Genomic DNA, 21,483 nt, shown 5'->3' with positions numbered 1-21,483 from the left:
CTTCATTACTGCAAAAAGCAAACAAAACAAAACCACATTGCATTACTATTTTCAAAATGGATTGAATGGCATATTCAACAGTGACTGTGTGATGCCAATATTCCCCACTCACTCGTAGTGAAGCACATATTGTACTAGTGTTGAAAGTAGGCCGGTAGAGTCAGGTACGCAGTACTGATAAAACAATAAGTGCCCGTCGTAAGTACCAGCTCCGCAACAGTGCGGGCATCACATTAGTGACGTGGATGAACATATATGGATAAGCCCATATTAAGGCATCACGTGACCAGAGCCGTCACTGACTGGGTATACGTAAAGACGCAGGGAGATGCAAGGAAAGGGAGGGAGAGAGACAGGGAGAAGATGTGAAACGGAGGAAGGCACGGATGGAGGGAGTTCTTCCGAGCTTCTGCGGGCCTCTCTCTTTCACTGGTGCATGCCGGGAGCTGGTCCCAACATCCACAAAGTGTGTGTGTATTATTGGTTGTATTTTATGGGGGTAGGAGGGTAGTGTGTATATTGTGTGTGTGGGAGTATTATATTGTGTGTAGAGGTGCAGAGGAGAGTACTAGATTGTGTATCTTGTGTAAGGGTGTTGTGTATATTGTGTTTGGAGCTATAATATTATTGGGGAGATTAGTATTGAGGAGGTATTATAGTGTGTATTGTGGGGAGTATTAGTGTGTGTATTGTTTGTGGGTGACAGATGCTGGGGGTATGCAGCAATCCCTGCACTGAGGTCCGAGGCGGCTCTGCATCGCTCGCACGCACTGTGGACGACCAAGCATGTGCCCATGATAATCATGGCCTTAGAGGGATGAGTGTGTCAGAGCCTAGAAGGGGTATATATATAATGGAGGAGGGAGGAGGAAGGAGGAGGAGGGAGGAGGAGATGATAGCATTGTAAAAGTTAACAAGATAGTTAGTTTAAGCAGAAAGTGAGGAGAGGTTAGAGATAAGGGTAGATGTCAGAGGAGAGAGTTCAATTAAGCTGAGGTATCGAGTAGGACAGGGGTGAGGGGAATGAGAGGTGGTGGATGATGAGAGCAGAAGAGGTCATGTACAAATAGACCTTGTTAGTCAGAGAGCAGTCATTCCAGAGGGCACGTGAGAAGTGAAGAGTAAAGTGAGACATGGAATGTGGATTACATTAGATGGGTTAATACGCTTAGCAGGGAGGTGGAGAGAGAGAGGCAAGAGGCAGAGAGTGGTGCAGGGGTTGAGGAAGAGATGTTGCATGTACCTTATCAGAACATTAAAGAACATCAATTCACACTGGTGCAGAGTTGATGATGAATCCAGTTCACCTCCAATTCAATTTTAACAGAAATGTTTCATTCTTCATTACTGAAAAAAAAGAAAAGTAAAAAACATTTCATTACTATTTTCAAAATGGATTGAATTCCCCCAACAATGACTATGTGTTACCAATATATCCCTCTCAGTCCCACTGCAGCATATACTGTACCAGTGTGAAAGTAGGAAGGTACACAGTACCGGTAAAACAATACGTGCCGGTACTATGCACCATATGAATTATAAGGGGATGTAAATCTCCCAGTCTCTCTCCATATCCGCAACAGAGCGGGCTCCGGTCAGTGGCATGGATGCCCATATATGGGTATGCTCATATTTGGGCATCCCATGTCACTGACCGGAGCCGGCTCTGAGTATAGGGATATATGCGGAGACGCAGAGGTGCAAGGAAATGGGAGGAGGCACGGTGAGAAACAGGGAGAGACCACAGGAAGATAGAGGGCAACAACTTCCACAAGGTACTTGTATGGGTATAATTGTTTGTATTTTGTGCAGAGGGGGTAATTTCAGATAAAATACAATTCTCCACCCTCTACGAAACAATTCCACTTTGTTCAGTAAGCCAGAAAGTCTTGGTCCCATGTGGACTGAATTTAATGCAAATAAGGTCCTTAATACACAAGTAAAGAATAAAGTTACTTATTCTCTACTGTAAGAAGTGCCACATTGCCCACTATTTGGGTCCTGTGCCCAGATTGTGACCATGCATGGCAGAGGTGAGATTCCACCAACTCCAATTTGCTACACTCTCCAAGAGAGATAATTGTGATCAGAGGTGGAACTAGGGGAGGGTGTGAGCAGGGTCACTGCCCAGGGAGTAACCTGACTGGGGGCACGGAAATCTCATTTAGTGCATATGTTGCGGCACTGCATTGATTGACCGGTCAATCTGCACTGCTGCCTGTCACAGTGACATCCTGATCGGGCACTGTGATCAGCTATAGCACTGACCCAGGTGAGATAGTTCAGCACTTTACAAGGAGGGAACAGATGTTGTGGGTGACAGATGCTGGAGGTAGGCCAAGACTGTTGGCCAGAGTAACGTGGAGACTTACTGCACTCTGCATGCCCATCCTCTCCCTGACATCAGGGGAAGGAAGTGGCCCTGGGGTGTGTGTAGGTATGCCAGATGTCAGTGTATGCATAAGTAAGTATGCCTGTGTAGTGGGAGGTGTAGGGGCGTTAATCTGGAGGACTTAAACCAGGCACAAAAGCACATAGATACCTCTGATTATACCGCACCAAATGCTGATAATATCATGCTGTAGCTGCACTTTACAGAAGATGATGCAGATGTCATCATTGGTTGGTGGGTTCATTAAATCAATCCATCATATCATAACCACACTGTGCATATGATGTACTGAATCAGTAACACCAGGAAGACATCTCCATGTTAGGAGTAGAGTTGAAGTTAACAGAATATGTCCAGCACTGTGGTGTGTAGCCCATAAATAATAATTGTGCACATTACCAGAACAACATACTGTCAACTGCAAGATCATTTTGCTGCTTGTAGCGTATGCTCATCCTGTACAGTGTTGTAGTAGATCCGTCTCTTCAGTGTTCACTGCAACAAAAGTAAGACATTGCATTAATATTACAGACGTTTGGGGGCTGAAATCTCACTTCGCTGCGGACAATTTCCCTTTGCATAAGATTCTTGTGATTATGTCAATGATGATCAATAACTGCATCATAACACAGCCGCTCTATACAGAAGATGTACTTGCTCTCAATGGTCATGGAGGTAATACGTCACACAATGTACAGATATAGCAAGGATTATTTCTCCCACTGGTGCATTATGGCATTATGATGGGAAATGTTGTGAGATTCTGCATTATCAGCATCACTGAATCTTTTGGAAATTAAGTGATATTCTATGTTTTAATGCAATATTATGGATGATCAGCCGGTAAAATAATAATAGCTTGCTGTATCTGTAGCCATGCTCTACCCATGATGTGCTGAACCAATGACTGCAGAGAGATTCAGAGTGGTAAACATGACTGGAACGCATCTCTGAATAATGGGCAGCAAAGCAGTGCAGAATAGGAGGTGAAAGTATTTAAAATGGAAGATCCTTAGCAGCTGTGTGGGGAGTAGACAGTAAAGACTGACCAAGTAAATGGTAAAAGGAGTAACTTCAACATTACTTGGCTTTGTTCTCCACATTGAAGCTTTCCTCCTCTTTAAATCACTAATACTGATGCCATGTGTAACCTGTACTGAGAGTTATATAATCTACTGGCCTAGATGAAACCATATGATGCAAACAGGATCCATCCCACTCCAGATTCATAGAATTGAACCACCTCAACCTTTCATAACAATCACATAGAACTGCAGCTGTGCGCTACTGCACATGTTCTTGTTATGAATGGTAGTAGATGTGGTCCTTGGGTCTTTACTTCATACTGTAGCCACCCTCTACTCATGATGTATTGAATCAACGAAAACTTGCATGGTTCAGATCACAGGAAGGGGTAGAGTAGAGATGAAAATATTCAATGTGAAACCCGTAGCAGCCGGATTGTGTGGAGTCAATAAAACGACAAATACTAAATGGTAAATGAGAAATATACACATTGCTTATCTGTCTCTGTGTAGTAATTTTCCTTCTCTTCAACTGTCCTTCAAATTTTCTCTTTTGCAAGAAAAGGAACACATGGCTTCAATATTCACTTCTGTTCTGCAGTCATCCCTCCTGAAATAAAAGTTAAGCATTGCATTGTTATTATGATAATACATACAATAAACCTTGCTCCAAACCATTTGATGCAAAGCAAATCCACCTCCCACCCACAGCTGTGCTCCTTCTAGAGCATGCATGTCAAACTCCAGTCCTCGAGGGTCCCAAACAGGCCAGGTTTTCAGTAGGGATATCCTGAAAACCTGGCCTGTTTGCTGCCCTCGACGACTGGAGTTTGACATCCTTGTTCTTGAGCTTCTACCACGCAAGTCATCCATGTGAGTGACACTGTACTGCAGTCCTGGTCTGCACACAATCTACTGAATCAATGACATCACACTGTAAAGGCAATCTACAAGATGTATTAGTTGTCCACACTTCCGAAATGTTACTTTTATGTCCAAATCACTTATTCCCATGACCTGATATTTGTATTTGTTATTTATAGGATTGTCACAAAGAGTTGATGAGGTCACCAAATGATAGTATGTAGAGAGAAAGAGAGATCTCAGAACAGAGCCCTGATGTATACCCACAGACAGATCAATAGAAGACGAAGACATGTTAGCAACAGAGATGGAGAATGTGTGACAGGAAAGTTATGATGAAAACCAGGATAGAACTGTGTTACGGATACCAAGAGAGAGTTTAGTATATGAAGGAGGAGAGTGATTTAGAGCATCAAACGCAGCAGATAGATCAAGTAGGATTAGTAGGGAAAAGTGACCTTGGGAATTTGCTTTAAGCACAGTCTGTAGAACGAGCTGTACGAAAGGCAGGTTGTAAAGGATCCAGGAGGGAATGTGATTTAAGAATGTTGACATTCTAGCAATTAGGAGACAAACAGCAGGAGGGATACAGGGCGGTAGTTAGTAAGGCACATAGGGTGTAGGTTGTTTCTGAGAAAAGGGTGACCACTACAGGCTTAAAGTAAGAGGGTAAAGAGCCAGAGAATAGGGAGGAATTGAAGATGTGGGTGAGAGTGGGGACTAAGAGATGCAGTAAGGTGTGAGGGGATACGATCTAGAGGGCATGTGGTAGAGGGAGAAGAGAAGATGATTAGCTTCCAGCTCTGTAAGAGAAGAAAAGGAGTCAAATGCAGAAGGAGAATTAGGTAGAAGGAGAGAAGGGGGAAGGGACAGAAGGAATCTCCTTGTGGGTGGCATCCACCTTGCCTCTGAAGTAGTCAAATGCTTGAGGAGAAGTGAAGGAAGGATGGCAAGTGTGAGGAGAAGGTTAGTGGAGGGAGTCAAATACAGGGAAAAAAAGACAGCGTAAATTAAATTTGAGTGTTGATGAATGTGAAAAAAAAGTAGTGTGGTTTGGCCCCAGAGAGCAGCTTTATACAGGACTGGAGACATTTTTACTGTAGAAAAATCAAATATCAATTGTGTGATTTCCTTCATAGGCATTAAGAACAGCGAGTGGAAGTGTGATGAACATGTTTGGGAATTTAGCCAAGGGTGTGGGCTAGAGGGACAAGTGTGTCAGAGCCTAGAGGGGGCATATAGATAGGAGGATAGCATTGTAAGAGTTAATAAGATTGTTAGTTTAAGCGGAAAGAGAGAGAGAGCAGAGAGGTTAGAGTAGATGTCAGAGGAGAGTTTAATTAAGCAGAGGCAAATCAGTGGGACAGGTAAGATGGGGTGAGGGGAATGACTGATTGTGAATGATGAGAGCAGAAGAGGTCATGTACAACTAGAGCCTTGTTAGTCAGAGAACGGACATTCCAGATGGCATAGGAGAAGGGAAGAGAAAAGTAAGGAAAGGAATGTGGATTACATTAGATAGGTTAACACTCTTAGCAGGGAGGCAGAGGCAGGGAGGCCCGATGTGTATATGAGCAGGTTCAAGATTATAAGAGATATCCCACACATCAGCAAACATAGAAGGAGACACAGAGATAGGTGTAGAGAGAGACAGAGATAGCTCTATGTAGAGAGAGAGGGACGTAGAGAGAATGAGACAGATAGGCGCAGAGAGAGGGGGCGCAGAGAGAGGAGGCGCCAAAAGAGGGGGCGCAGAGAATAGGATATTAAAGAGTGCTTTTCATTGAGCAGTGCAGAAATAGCTGCAATAGAGGTCTGTACAAATGGTGCAGTGTGTAGACACATGCAAAGGTAGGGGAAGGAAAGAGGAGAACATGTGGATAAAAGCAGGAGTGTGGAAGTTAGAGAAATTAGAAAAGTTTAACAGAGGAGTGAGGAAACAGCAAGCAGAAAGAACAAGAGAGAGGTTACATTTGGGATGACGTTCTGTGGTAAAGAGAAAATGCTAGGAGAGAGCTTTCAAATATTAGAGGACATGAATTGAGGGAGCAAATGTATAAATCAAAACCTGAGGGGGAGGTATAGCACGAAAGCTTGCACAGCAGATTATAGTCTTAATGTTGCGTGTACCTGTCAGGGTATTCAAGAAGTTAAATTCTCACAAGTGCAGAGTTCATGATGAAATGCTGAATCTAGTCCCCCTCCAATTTAATTTTAATATAACTTTTCCATTCTTCATTACTGCAAAAAGCAAACAAAACAAAACCACATTGCATTACTATTTTCAAAATGGATTGAATGGCATATTCAACAGTGACTGTGTGATGCCAATATTCCCCACTCACTCGTAGTGAAGCACATATTGTACTAGTGTTGAAAGTAGGCCGGTAGAGTCAGGTACGCAGTACTGATAAAACAATAAGTGCCCGTCGTAAGTACCAGCTCCGCAACAGTGCGGGCATCACATTAGTGACGTGGATGAACATATATGGATAAGCCCATATTAAGGCATCACGTGACCAGAGCCGTCACTGACTGGGTATACGTAAAGACGCAGGGAGATGCAAGGAAAGGGAGGGAGAGAGACAGGGAGAAGATGTGAAACGGAGGAAGGCACGGATGGAGGGAGTTCTTCCGAGCTTCTGCGGGCCTCTCTCTTTCACTGGTGCATGCCGGGAGCTGGTCCCAACATCCACAAAGTGTGTGTGTATTATTGGTTGTATTTTATGGGGGTAGGAGGGTAGTGTGTATATTGTGTGTGTGGGAGTATTATATTGTGTGTAGAGGTGCAGAGGAGAGTACTAGATTGTGTATCTTGTGTAAGGGTGTTGTGTATATTGTGTTTGGAGCTATAATATTATTGGGGAGATTAGTATTGAGGAGGTATTATAGTGTGTATTGTGGGGAGTATTAGTGTGTGTATTGTTTGTGGGTGACAGATGCTGGGGGTATGCAGCAATCCCTGCACTGAGGTCCGAGGCGGCTCTGCATCGCTCGCACGCACTGTGGACGACCAAGCATGTGCCCATGATAATCATGGCCTTAGAGGGATGAGTGTGTCAGAGCCTAGAAGGGGTATATATATAATGGAGGAGGGAGGAGGAAGGAGGAGGAGGGAGGAGGAGATGATAGCATTGTAAAAGTTAACAAGATAGTTAGTTTAAGCAGAAAGTGAGGAGAGGTTAGAGATAAGGGTAGATGTCAGAGGAGAGAGTTCAATTAAGCTGAGGTATCGAGTAGGACAGGGGTGAGGGGAATGAGAGGTGGTGGATGAGAGCAGAAGAGGTCATGTACAAATAGACCTTGTTAGTCAGAGAGCAGTCATTCCAGAGGGCACGTGAGAAGTGAAGAGTAAAGTGAGACATGGAATGTGGATTACATTAGATGGGTTAATACGCTTAGCAGGGAGGTGGAGAGAGAGAGGCAAGAGGCAGAGAGTGGTGCAGGGGTTGAGGAAGAGATGTTGCATGTACCTTATCAGAACATTAAAGAACATCAATTCACACTGGTGCAGAGTTGATGATGAATCCAGTTCACCTCCAATTCAATTTTAACAGAAATGTTTCATTCTTCATTACTGAAAAAAAAGAAAAGTAAAAAACATTTCATTACTATTTTCAAAATGGATTGAATTCCCCCAACAATGACTATGTGTTACCAATATATCCCTCTCAGTCCCACTGCAGCATATACTGTACCAGTGTGAAAGTAGGAAGGTACACAGTACCGGTAAAACAATACGTGCCGGTACTATGCACCATATGAATTATAAGGGGATGTAAATCTCCCAGTCTCTCTCCATATCCGCAACAGAGCGGGCTCCGGTCAGTGGCATGGATGCCCATATATGGGTATGCTCATATTTGGGCATCCCATGTCACTGACCGGAGCCGGCTCTGAGTATAGGGATATATGCGGAGACGCAGAGGTGCAAGGAAATGGGAGGAGGCACGGTGAGAAACAGGGAGAGACCACAGGAAGATAGAGGGCAACAACTTCCACAAGGTACTTGTATGGGTATAATTGTTTGTATTTTGTGCAGAGGGGGTAATTTCAGATAAAATACAATTCTCCACCCTCTACGAAACAATTCCACTTTGTTCAGTAAGCCAGAAAGTCTTGGTCCCATGTGGACTGAATTTAATGCAAATAAGGTCCTTAATACACAAGTAAAGAATAAAGTTACTTATTCTCTACTGTAAGAAGTGCCACATTGCCCACTATTTGGGTCCTGTGCCCAGATTGTGACCATGCATGGCAGAGGTGAGATTCCCCCAACTCCAATTTGCTACACTCTCCAAGAGAGATAATTGTGATCAGAGGTGGAACTAGGGGAGGGTGTGAGCAGGGTCACTGCCCAGGGAGTAACCTGACTGGGGGCACGGAAATCTCATTTAGTGCATATGTTGCGGCACTGCATTGATTGACCGGTCAATCTGCACTGCTGCCTGTCACAGTGACATCCTGATCGGGCACTGTGATCAGCTATAGCACTGACCCAGGTGAGATAGTTCAGCACTTTACAAGGAGGGAACAGATGTTGTGGGTGACAGATGCTGGAGGTAGGCCAAGACTGTTGGCCAGAGTAACGTGGAGACTTACTGCACTCTGCATGCCCATCCTCTCCCTGACATCAGGGGAAGGAAGTGGCCCTGGGGTGTGTGTAGGTATGCCAGATGTCAGTGTATGCATAAGTAAGTATGCCTGTGTAGTGGGAGGTGTAGGGGCGTTAAGCTGGAGGACTTAAAACAGGCACAAAAGCACATAGATACCTCTGATTATACCGCACCAAATGCTGATAATATCATGCTGTAGCTGCACTTTACAGAAGATGATGCAGATGTCATCATTGGTTGGTGGGTTCATTAAATCAATCCATCATATCATAACCACACTGTGCATATGATGTACTGAATCAGTAACACCAGGAAGACATCTCCATGTTAGGAGTAGAGTTGAAGTTAACAGAATATGTCCAGCACTGTGGTGTGTAGCCCATAAATAATAATTGTGCACATTACCAGAACAACATACTGTCAACTGCAAGATCATTTTGCTGCTTGTAGCGTATGCTCATCCTGTACAGTGTTGTAGTAGATCCGTCTCTTCAGTGTTCACTGCAACAAAAGTAAGACATTGCATTAATATTACAGACGTTTGGGGGCTGAAATCTCACTTCGCTGCGGACAATTTCCCTTTGCATAAGATTCTTGTGATTATGTCAATGATGATCAATAACTGCATCATAACACAGCCGCTCTATACAGAAAATGTACTTGCTCTCAATGGTCATGGAGGTAATACGTCACACAATGTACAGATATAGCAAGGATTATTTCTCCCACTGGTGCATTATGGCATTATGATGGGAAATGTTGTGAGATTCTGCATTATCAGCATCACTGAATCTTTTGGAAATTAAGTGATATTCTATGTTTTAATGCAATATTATGGATGATCAGCCGGTAAAATAATAATAGCTTGCTGTATCTGTAGCCATGCTCTACCCATGATGTGCTGAACCAATGACTGCAGAGAGATTCAGAGTGGTAAACATGACTGGAACGCATCTCTGAATAATGGGCAGCAAAGCAGTGCAGAATAGGAGGTGAAAGTATTTAAAATGGAAGATCCTTAGCAGCTGTGTGGGGAGTAGACAGTACAGACTGACCAAGTAAATGGTAAAAGGAGTAACTTCAACATTACTTGGCTTTGTTCTCCACATTGAAGCTTTCCTCCTCTTTAAATCACTAATACTGATGCCATGTGTAACCTGTACTGAGAGTTATATAATCTACTGGCCTAGATGAAACCATATGATGCAAACAGGATCCATCCCACTCCAGATTCATAGAATTGAACCACCTCAACCTTTCATAACAATCACATAGAACTGCAGCTGTGCGCTACTGCACATGTTCTTGTTATGAATGGTAGTAGATGTGGTCCTTGGGTCTTTACTTCATACTGTAGCCACCCTCTACTCATGATGTATTGAATCAACGAAAACTTGCATGGTTCAGATCACAGGAAGGGGTAGAGTAGAGATGAAAATATTCAATGTGAAACCCGTAGCAGCCGGATTGTGTGGAGTCAATAAAACGACAAATACTAAATGGTAAATGAGAAATATACACATTGCTTATCTGTCTCTGTGTAGTAATTTTCCTTCTCTTCAACTGTCCTTCAAATTTTCTCTTTTGCAAGAAAAGGAACACATGGCTTCAATATTCACTTCTGTTCTGCAGTCATCCCTCCTGAAATAAAAGTTAAGCATTGCATTGTTATTATGATAATACATACAATAAACCTTGCTCCAAACCATTTGATGCAAAGCAAATCCACCTCCCACCCACAGCTGTGCTCCTTCTAGAGCATGCATGTCAAACTCCAGTCCTCGAGGGTCCCAAACAGGCCAGGTTTTCAGTAGGGATATCCTGAAAACCTGGCCTGTTTGCTGCCCTCGAGGACTGGAGTTTGACATCCTTGTTCTTGAGCTTCTACCACGCAAGTCATCCATGTGAGTGACACTGTACTGCAGTCCTGGTCTGCACACAATCTACTGAATCAATGACATCACACTGTAAAGGCAATCTACAAGATGTATTAGTTGTCCACACTTCCGAAATGTTACTTTTATGTCCAAATCACTTATTCCCATGACCTGATATTTGTATTTGTTATTTATAGGATTGTCACAAAGAGTTGATGAGGTCACCAAATGATAGTATGTAGAGAGAAAGAGAGATCTCAGAACAGAGCCCTGATGTATACCCACAGACAGATCAATAGAAGACGAAGACATGTTAGCAACAGAGATGGAGAATGTGTGACAGGAAAGTTATGATGAAAACCAGGATAGAACTGTGTTACGGATACCAAGAGAGAGTTTAGAATATGAAGGAGGAGAGTGATTGAGAGCATCAAACGCAGCAGATAGATCAAGTAGGATTAGTAGGGAAAAGTGACCTTGGGAATTTGCTTTAAGCACAGTCTGTAGAACGAGCTGTACGAAAGGCAGGTTGTAAAGGATCCAGGAGGGCATGTGATTTAAGAATGTTGACATTCTAGCAATTAGGAGACAAACAGCAGGAGGGATATAGGGCGGTAGTTAGTAAGGCACATAGGGTGTAGGTTGTTTCTGAGAAAAGGGTGACCACTACAGGCTTAAAGTAAGAGGGTAAAGAGCCAGAGAATAGGGAGGACTTGAAGATGTGGGTGAGAGTGGGGACTAAGAGATGCAGTAAGGTGTGAGGGGATACGATCTAGAGGGCATGTGGTAGAGGGAGAAGAGAAGATGATTAGCTTCCAGCTCTGTAAGAGAAGAAAAGGAGTCAAATGCAGAAGGAGAATTAGGTAGAAGGAGAGAAGGGGGAAGGGACAGAAGGAATCTCCTTGTGGGTGGCATCCACCTTGCCTCTGAAGTAGTCAAATGCTTGAGGAGAAGTGAAGGAAGGATGGCAAGTGTGAGAAGAAGGTTAGTGGAGGGAGTCAAATACAGGGGGAAAAAGACAGCGTAAATTAAATTTGTGTGTTGATGAATGTGGAAAAAAAAGTAGTGTGGTTTGGCCCCAGAGAGCAGCTTTATACAGGACTGGAGACATTTTTACTGTAGAAAAATCAAACATCAAGTGTGAGATTTCCTTCATAGGCATTAAGAACAGTGAGTGGAAGTGTGATGAACATGTTTGGGAATTTAGCCAAGGGTGTGGGCTAGAGGGACAAGTGTGTCAGAGCTTGAAGGGGCATATAGAGGATAGCATTGTAAGAGTTAATAAGATTGTCAGTTTAAGCAGAAAGAGAGAGAGAGAGCAGAGAGGTTAGAGTAGATGTCAGAGGAGAGTTTAATTAAGCAGAGGAAAATCAGTGGGACAGGTAAGATGGGGTGAGGGGAATGACTGATTGTGAATGATGAGAGCAGAAGAGGTCATGTACAACTAGAGCCTTGTTAGTCAGAGAACGGACATTCCAGAGGGCATAGGAGAAGGGAAGAGAAAAGTAAGGAAAGGAATGTGGATTACATTAGATAGGTTAACACTCTTAGCAGGGAGGCAGAGGCAGGGAGACCCGATGTGTATATGAGCAGGTTCAAGATTATAAGAGATATCCCACACATCAGCAAACATAGAAGGAGACACAGAGATAGGTGTAGAGAGAGACAGAGATAGCTCTATGTAGAGAGAGAGGGACGTAGAGAGAATGAGACAGATAGGCGCAGAGAGAGAGGGGGCGCAGAGAGAGAGGGGGCGCAGAGAGAGAGGGGGCGCAGAGAGAGAGGGGGCGCAGAGAGAGAGGGGGCGCAGAGAGAGAGGGGGCGCAGAGAGAGAGGGGGCGCAGAGAGAGAGGGGGCGCAGAGAGAGAGGGGGCGCAGAGAGAGAGGGGGCGCAGAGAATAGGATGTACATGAGTGCTTTTCATTGAGCAGTGCAGAAATAGCTGCAATAGAGGTCTGTACAAATGGTGCAGTGTGTAGACACATGCAAAGGTAGGGGAAGGAAAGAGGAGAACATGTGGATAAAAGCAGGAGTGTGGAAGTTAGAGAAATTAGAAAAGTTTAACAGAAAAGTGAGGAAACAGCAAGCAGAGAGAACAAGAGAGAGGTTACATTGGGATGACGTTCTGTGGTAGAGAGAAAATGCTAGGAGAGAGCTTTCAAATATTAGAGGACATGACTTGAGGGAGCAAATGTATAAATCAAAACCTGAGGGGGAGGTATAGCACGAAAGCTTGCACAGCAGATTATAGTCTTAAAGTTGCGTGTACCTCTCAGGGCATTCAAGAAGGTAAATTCTCACAAGTGCAGAGTTCATGATGAAATGCTGAATCCAGTTCCCCTCCAATTTAATTTTAATATAACTTATCCATTCTTCATTACTGCAAAAAGCAAACAAAACAAAACCACATTGCATTACTATTTTCAAAATGGATTGAATGGCATATTCAACAGTGACTGTGTGATGCCAATATTCCCCACTCACTCGTAGTGAAGCACTTATTGTACTAGTGTTGAAAGTAGGCCGGTAGAGTCAGGTACGCAGTACTGATAAAACAATAAGTGCGCGTCGTAAGTACCAGCTCCGCAACAGTGCGGGCATCACATTAGTGACGTGGATGAACATATATGGATAAGCCCATATTAAGGCATCACGTGACCAGAGCCGTCACTGACTGGGTATACGTAAAGACGCAGGGAGATGCAAGGAAAGGGAGGGAGAGAGACAGGGAGAAGATGGGAAACGGAGGGAGGCACGGATGGAGAGAGGGAGTTCTTCCGAGCTTCTGCTGGCCTCTCTCTTTCACTGGTGCATGCCGGGAGCTGGTCCCAACATCCACAAAGTGTGTGTGTATTATTGGTTGTATTTTATGGGGGTAGGAGGGTAGTGTGTATATTGTGTGTGTGGGAGTATTATATTGTGTGTAGAGGTGCAGAGGAGAGTACTAGATTGTGTATCTTGTGTAAGGGTGTTGTGTATATTGTGTTTGGAGCTATAATATTATTGGAGAGATTAGTATTGAGGAGGTATTATAGTGTGTATTGTGGGGAGTATTAGTGTGTGTATTGTTTGTGGGTGACAGATGCTGGGGTATGCAGCAATCCCTGCACTGAGGTCTGAGGCGGCTCTGCATCGCTCGCACGCACTGTGGATGACCAAGCATGTGCCCATGATAATCATGGCCTTAGAGGGATGAGTGTGTCAGAGCCTAGAAGGGGCATATAAATATATAATGGAGGAGGGAGGAGGGAGGAGGAGGAGATGATAGCATTGTAAAAGTTAACAAGATAGTTAGTTTAAGCAGAAAGTGAGGAGAGGTTAGAGATAAGGGTAGATGTCAGAGGAGAGAGTTCAATTAAGCTGAGGTATCGAGTAGGACAGGGGTGAGGGGAATGAGAAGTGGTGGATGATGAGAGCAGAAGAGGTCATGTACAAATAGACCTTGTTAGTCAGAGAGCAGACATTCCAGAGGGCACGTGAGAAGTGAAGAGTAAAGTGAGACATGAGATGGGTTAATACGCTTAGCAGGGAGGTGGAGGTGGAGAGAGAGAGGCAAGAGGCAGAGAGTGGTGTAGGGGTTGAGGAAGAGATGTTGCATGTACCTTATCAGAACATTAAAGAACATCAATTCACACTGGTGCAGAGTTGATGATGATTCCAGTTCACCTCCAATTCAATTTTAACAGAACTTTTTCATTCTTCATTACTGCAAAAAAAAAAGTATAAAACATTGCATTACTATTTTCAAAATGGATTGAATTCCCCCAACAATAACTATGTGTTACCAATATATCCCTCTCAGTCCCACTGCAGCACATACTGTACCAGTGTGAAAGTAGGAAGGTACACAGTAACGGTAAAACAATACGTGCCGGTACTATGCACCATATGAATTATAAGGGGATGTAAATCTCCCAGTCTCTCTCCATATCCGCAACAGAGTGGGCTCCGGTCAGTGGCATGGATGCCCATGTATGGATATGCTCATATTTGGGCATCCCATGTCACTGACCGGAGCCGGCTCTGAGTATAGGGATATATGCGGAGACGCAGAGGTGCAGGAAATGGGAGGAGGCACGGTGAGAAACAGGGAGAGACCACAGGAAGATAGAGGGCAACAACTTCCACAAGGTACATGTATGTGTATAATTGTTTGTATTTTGTGCAGAGGGGGTAATTTCAGATAAAATACAATTCTCCACCCTCTACGAAACAATTCCACTTTGTTCAGTAAGCCAGAAAGTCTTGGTCCCATGGGGACTGAATTTTAATGCAAATAAGGTCCTTAATACACAAGTAAAGAATATAGTTACTTATTCTCTACTGTAAGAAGTGCCACATTGCCCACTATTTGGGTCCTGTGCCCAGATTGTGACCATGCATGGCAGAGGTGAGATTCCACCAACACCAATTTGCTACACTCTCCAAGAGAGATAATTGTGGTCAGAGGTGGAACTAGGGGAGGGGGTGAGCAGGGTCACTGCCCAGGGAGTAACCTGACAGGGGGCACGGAAATCTCATTTAGTGCATATGGTGCGGCACTGCATTGATTGACCGGTCAATCTGCACTGCTGCCTGTCACAGTGACATCATGATCGGGCACTGTGATCAGCTATAGCACTGACCCAGGTGAGATAGTTCAGCACTTTACAAGGAGGGAACAGATGTTGTGGGTGACAGATGCTGGGGGTAGGCCAAGACTGTTGGCCAGAGTAACGTGGAGACTTACTGCACTCTGCATGCCCATCCTCTCCCTGACATCAGGGGAAGGAAGTGGCCCTGGGGTGTGTGTAGGTATGCCAGATGTCAGTGTATGCATAAGTAAGTATGTCTGTGTAGTGGGAGGTGTAGGGGCGTTAAGTTGGAGGACTTAAAACAGGCACACATCTCACTTCGCTGCGGACAATTTCCCTTTGCATAAGATTCTTGTGATTATGTCAATGATGATCAATAACTGCATCATAACACAGCCGCTCTATACAGAAGATGTACTTGCTATCAATGGTCATGGAGGTAATACGTCACACAATGTACAGATATAGCAAGGATTATTTCTTCCTCTGGTGCATTATGGCATTATGATGGGAAATGTTGTGAGATTCTGCATTATCAGCATCACTGAATCTTTTGGAAATTAAGTGATATTCTATGTTTTAATGCAATATTATGGATGATCAGCCGGTAAAATAATAAAAGCTTTCTGTATCTGTAGCCATGCTCTACCCATGATGTGCTGAATCAATGACTGCAGAGAGATTCAGAGTGGTAAACATGACTGGAACGCATCTCTAAATAATGGGCTGCAAAGCAGTGCAGAATAGGAGGTGAAAGTATTTAAAATGGAAGACCCTTAGCAGCTGTGTGGGGAGTAGACAGTACAGACTGACCAAGTAAATGGTAAAAGGAGTAACTTCAACATTACTTGGCTTTGTTCTCCACATTGAAGCTTTCCTCCTCTTTACATCACTAATACTGATGCCATGTGTAACCTGTACTGAGAGTTATATAATCTACTGGCCTAGATGAAACCATGTGATGCAAACAGGATCCATCCCACTCCAGATTCATAGAATTGAACCACCTCAACCTTTCATAACAATCACATAGAACTGCAGCTGTGCGCTACTGCACATGTTCTTGTTATGAATGGTAGTAGATGTGGTCCTTGGGTCTTTACTTCATACTGTAGCCACACTCTACTCATGATGTATTGAATCAATGAAAACTTGCATGGTTCAGATCACAGGAAGGGGTAGAGTAGAGATGAAAATGTTCAATGTGAAACCCGTAGCAGCCGGATTGTGTGGAGTCAATAAAACGACAAATACTAAATGGTAAATGAGAAATATACACATTGCTTATCTGTCTCTGTGTAGTAATTTTCATTCTGTTCAACTGTCCTTCAAATTTTCTCTTTTGCAAGAAAAGGAACACATGGCTTCAATATTCACTTCTGTTCTGCAGTCATCCCTCCTGAAATAAAAGTTAAGCATTGCATTGTTATTATGATAATACATACAATAAACCTTGCTCCAAACCATTTGATGCAAAGCAAATCCACCTCCCACCCACAGCTGTGCTCCGTCTAGAGCATGCATGTCAAACTCCAGTCCTCGAGGGTCCCAAACAGGCCAGGTTTTCAGTAGGGATATCCTGAAAACCTGGCCTGTTTGCTGCCCTCGAGGACTGGAGTTTGACATCCTTGTTCTTGAGCTTCTACCACGCAAGTCATCCATGTGAGTGACACTGTACTGCAGTCCTGGTCTGCACACAATCTACTGAATCAATGACATCACACTGTAAAGGCAATCTACAAGATGTATTAGTTGTCCACACTTCCGAAATGTTACTTTTATGTCCAAATCACTTATTCCCATGACCTGATATTTGTATTTGTTATTTATAGGATTTTCACATGTATTACTACTGTGAAACGCTATATACATTAATAGTGCTATATAAATAAATACATACACATTTATATATAATAATAATAACAGCATGTTCTTTTAAAGCGCTGCTAGTTTTACGTAGCGCTATACAGAGACATTTTGCAGACACAAGTCCCTGCCCCATAGAGCTTACAATCTATGACATTGGTGCCTGAGGCACAGAGGATATGAAGTGACTTGCCCAAGGTCACACACACACAAATATATATACATAAATATATACATATATAGACACACACACACACACACACACACATATATATATATGAAAACTAACACAGAAAAAAAGAATCCCCTGAATAGCACTCTAACATACACAAATTGTATCAATAAAGGTTTATTAATCACATACACATAAATGGTTAAAATGAGGAGCAGTGGTGACCTACAAAGCTGTTATAAACTGAACCTTAAGGTGTGGGGAAAAATGCTACACTGCAGTAATAAGTACAAAGTATGTAAATAAAGTGTAGAGGCAAGAAATATATGGAAATGAGAACACTCAGACCGGCCGGTCAAGTACTACCTAAGTTGAAGCCCCCTGTGTGAAGTGCTTGTATGAAACTAGTGTATAACTAACAAGCAAATGCTTGTCCGGGGGCTTAACATATAGACAGTTGATAGATGTATTTGAAGTTGCATATTCTGTGCCGTGGATTAATCAGTATACTGAAAGCAACTGAAGATGGTACAGTAGCTGTGATAGGTTGGCCTCATAGCTCCTCCTTCAATGGAGGAATCGGCTCACGGAGCACTTAAATCCCTAAATGCCCACAGAAAAAAATAAGCATGCAGTACTTAAAGTGAAAGTAAAATGAGAAATGAAATAAAATAAACACACACATTGAAAAATCACTCACCCGACTGAGAGCGCCTTCTACAGAGCGCTGTACCACTGCTCAGCTAGCAGCTAAAACGGTCTCATTTTCCCACCATTGAAGTTTACACATGTCCACGCCCCACTCTAACAAGACGCTGTGTACGGAAGCTAGCAGGAGACAAACTAGTGAGAGAAGGTGTAGCTGCTAGCCACACTCCACGAGGTGCATTGTGGGAAATGTAGTTCTTTGCCTGCTAGCTTCTCTGACTGGTTACTGATCACGTGATGTCACTAGGGGCGGGATTAGTGTGTTGCAATGTAACGGCCCGGCTGTATGATTGTCACAGAAGGGGGGAGCCTGAGAATGTCACGGATTTAATTACACATGTAATGATGTAATAACACAACCATGAACTAAGTCAGTATACATATGGTCATGTGATATTTATAATGCATTTATTAACATTATTGTGTGGATTTGGGCTGAATTAAACTTGTATGGGATTGTCACTTTAATATCACAGTACCACTACTGTTTTAACACTTATAATGACCTCCTGATTACAGATTATTAGGGACAGACTTAAAAAGGCCTGTGTAAATATTTATTATAGAGTGGCCTCTTTACTTTATAATATCAGGGAGTATCAGACAGGCCTGTGTTTATTTTTAATATACATTAGGGTGACCTGACTCCAGATTATTGGCCTTTCCCTCTGACAAATGCATATTTTCCTATACTGTGTTAATTTTGTTAGAACAAAATAAATATTCATGCGCTAAATGACAGTACCAGTGTGAGTCCCAATAAGAAGTAGTGAGGTAAAAAACCATGGTACCAGCAACATATGTAACTGATGGGGAGGGTGCTAAAATATATGGAGTGTGGCGTCCTGATTGCTAAATGAGGTGTATTATATCATAAGTGCATATAACAATATCCCTCATAGCAATCTATTAAGAACCAACAAGAACTAGGTAGCACAATAATCAGTGCTGCAGTTATAGCCTAATAATAAGTATATATATATATATATATATATATATATATATATATATATATACAGTGTTCGACAAACCTATACATTTGCTCGCCCCGGGCGAGTGGATTTAACCCCCGGGCGAGTAAATATTGGCCCAAGCAGCACACGTTTGGTACTAGGTGGCGAGTAGATTTTTTTGTGTGGCGAGTAGATTTTTTGGTGATTTGTCAACCACTGTATATATATATATATATATATATATATATATACTGCTGCGGCCAAGTTTATTCGAGCATTTGCCCGTTCTTGGCCGCAGCAGTAGCCTGGCGCGCGCCCGAGAGTGACGGGCGCGCGCCGAAGCAGCGGAAGAGCGCCCTCCGATCGGGGCGCTCTCCCTACCGCTGCCGGGTCCGCCGGGTCCCCCGGAACCCCCGTCTATGACGCGCGGCACGCCGAGGGGCGGCCACTAGCAAGCCGGGAAATCTCCCGGCTTGCGGTACCGGCCACACTCGAATAAAGTGTGTCGGTACTATATATATATATATATATATATATATATATATGTAACCCATATTCCCCCACCCAATCGCAGATAGGGTGCATGTGAGGGGAGCTATATGTATTACCCAGTGTGGTGCTTTACCTGTGAGGCTCACAGGAGGCCTGAGCCTCTGCCAATGAGAGCCTGGGGTGTATCCTCCTGAACAATACTATATGGTGCAGCGCCTCCACCTGTGATGGCTCCAAGCAGAGCGGGAGTTGTTCCTCACAGGACAATAATATAATATCACGCACACAGCATATAAAAGAACAGTGACTTTTCTAACAGTAACATAACTATGCATGTCATACATTAAGTGTCTCTCTTCTAGGAGACACAGTAACTCACGTGTCTCGCAGGATGCAACCCCTCACCGTGTACCCACACCATGTCCAACTCCCCACACCACAACCCCACCCCCAAAGTAAGGTATGTGTGTGTGTGACTGCACAGCCACTATGTACTGATTTATAGTTGGTGCACTTATGGATGTTACCTGCCGAGCGCTCCAGCGCTAGGACCTGCAAACAGACTTCGCAAAGGATCCGACGGTGAAGATACGTCAGGGTTACCTTCCAGGGCGATCCCACCCGGTTGGTTGCTGCTGTGCTTGAAGAGGTCTGATCCTAAACCTCTGTAATGGTGCTGCGACAGTCTCTGCTTCCTTCACTTCTCTCTCTCTCTAAAGTGACAGGTTCCTGTACTAGGGCCTGTCCCTGTGACCACCCACCCTCACTAGTGGGAAGTCAGGGCCTCAACTCTAGCCTGGGGATTTCTGGCCTAGGGCAGAATCTCGCAGCTCTCTGCCCACCTTCTTTCCCCCTTTGTCCCCTAAGTCTCACTCACTCACGTGCTTCCCAGTCTGCTTCCTGACTGCACAAAACAATGTATCAAATTCCCTGCTGCAGAGAATCTGCAAGTCTCAGTGGCTGGTTGGTTGCAGGTGACAGGGAACATAGGGCATTCACCAGAGGCTGCTGGGGGATGTAGTCCACTCAGAACCTCTTTCCTATGGGGACTGTGTGCGCGGTCTCTACTGCACCTGTGCAAAGCTGTAGTGGCCACCGCTACACATAACTGCACCTGCGCAACCTACCAGATCTCCTGTACACTTGTAATGGCCACCACTACCCTTGCCAACCTCTGCGTATTGCGCGAACCTCGCACCAAACACAACATGGCCGCTGTGGCTATCTGCGCATGCTCGAGCATCAGGGCCCCCGACGGCGCCGGCACAGATAGCAGCGCCAACTGGGAAAAGTCGCCATCCCCTTCCCCCACTGCCACAGGGGTAAGGCAAGGGGCAAAGGAACATCAGGGAAGCCGGGAGTGGCCCCCTTACATATATATATATATATATTGTGGTTGACAAATCACCCAAAAATCTACTCGCTGAACAAAAAAATCTACTCATCACCTAGCCCCGCCCCAGGCCCGCTTTAAAAAAAATTGAATAAATTCCTAGTAAGAACAACATTCGTTTTTGACATGTTTATTTATTGTATTACATTATACTACAATTAGTCCTTGTTAAGAGTGTGTGTGTGACACAGAGAGAGTGTGCGTGTGTGTGTGACACAGAGAGTGTGTGAGACACAGAGAGTGTGTGCGACACAGAGAGTGTGTGAGACACAGAGAGTGTGTGAGATAGGGTGAGGCAGAGGGTGACAGGGTGAGGCAGAGGGTGACAGGGTGAGACAGAGAATGACAGGGTGATACCGAGAGATACAGAGGTTGACAGGGAGAAAATGGGTGACATGGTGTGACACAGGGTGACAGGGTGAGACAGAGGGTGACAGGGTGAGACAGAGGGTGACAGGGGGAAACAGAGGGTGACAGAAAGTGAGACAGAGGGTGACAGAAAGTGAGACAGAGGGCGACAGAAAGTGAGACAGAGGGAAACAGGGTGGGTG

The 21,483-nt window shown here is 44.0% G+C and overlaps 1 long non-coding RNA gene across 2 annotated transcripts; it reads right to left on the bottom strand.

The window, feature by feature from the left end:
• Nucleotides 1–3,951: 3,951 nt before the first annotated feature.
• Nucleotides 3,952–18,253, bottom strand: LOC142485834 (uncharacterized). 2 transcript variants are annotated; one of them, XR_012798708.1, is made up of 5 exons: nucleotides 18,087–18,253; nucleotides 16,628–16,747; nucleotides 14,377–14,480; nucleotides 6,412–6,522; nucleotides 3,952–4,027 (listed from the first exon to the last, which is right to left on the bottom strand). It is a non-coding gene; the product is annotated as an uncharacterized LOC142485834 (long non-coding RNA). The 2 variants fall into 2 exon arrangements; XR_012798709.1 differs by lacking the exons at nucleotides 3,952–4,027; nucleotides 6,412–6,522 and adding an exon at nucleotides 13,078–13,154.
• Nucleotides 18,254–21,483: the final 3,230 nt, after the last annotated feature.

This window comes from Ascaphus truei, unplaced genomic scaffold (assembly GCF_040206685.1).
Source record: "Ascaphus truei isolate aAscTru1 unplaced genomic scaffold, aAscTru1.hap1 HAP1_SCAFFOLD_641, whole genome shotgun sequence".
Taxonomy (NCBI): domain Eukaryota; kingdom Metazoa; phylum Chordata; class Amphibia; order Anura; family Ascaphidae; genus Ascaphus; species Ascaphus truei.
This window is presented reverse-complemented; position numbering and strand designations above follow the sequence as displayed.